We start from the raw sequence: 505 nt of genomic DNA, 5'->3' as shown, positions 1-505 counted from the left end.
ATTTTCAACACGAATGTGTTTTATGCCGATGTCCACCAAAGCCTTCACTAGCGTATTTCCGTCACGGATATGGCGTTGGCAAAATGCACACTAACGGAGGAGAAGAAAAATACTACAGAAAAAGTTCCGCTGTCGGGAATTGAAGCCCTGACCTCACGACCCTCGACGGTAGGCGCCCGGCTCTCTACCATCTTCGCCACCCCCGAGCGTGGGAAACAGGTGTTCCACCACAGAGCCACTCCAATCCTCGGAACTGCACTGAAATTAACTTTAATGCTTCACAAACATACGCTTCCTGCGTACAGGTGTCACAGTACGTGATGTAATATCGCAGTAAAACGGGGTACAAGGGTATATTGCCATCGGGCGTTACACCACGTGAACTGCATAACGATTTGGCGGTTTAAAGCAGGCCACTCATTACAAAAGGTACACACATTACTGCGCGTATTCCCTTGCGAACAGGTAGTGGGTGCATCGCAACTTCGAAAAAGTATGGCGCGTG

Source organism: Rhipicephalus sanguineus, chromosome 8 (assembly GCF_013339695.2).
Source record: "Rhipicephalus sanguineus isolate Rsan-2018 chromosome 8, BIME_Rsan_1.4, whole genome shotgun sequence".
NCBI lineage: Eukaryota > Metazoa > Arthropoda > Arachnida > Ixodida > Ixodidae > Rhipicephalus > Rhipicephalus sanguineus.
The sequence above is the reverse complement of the archived record's forward strand: the minus strand, read 5'-3'. Positions refer to the sequence as shown.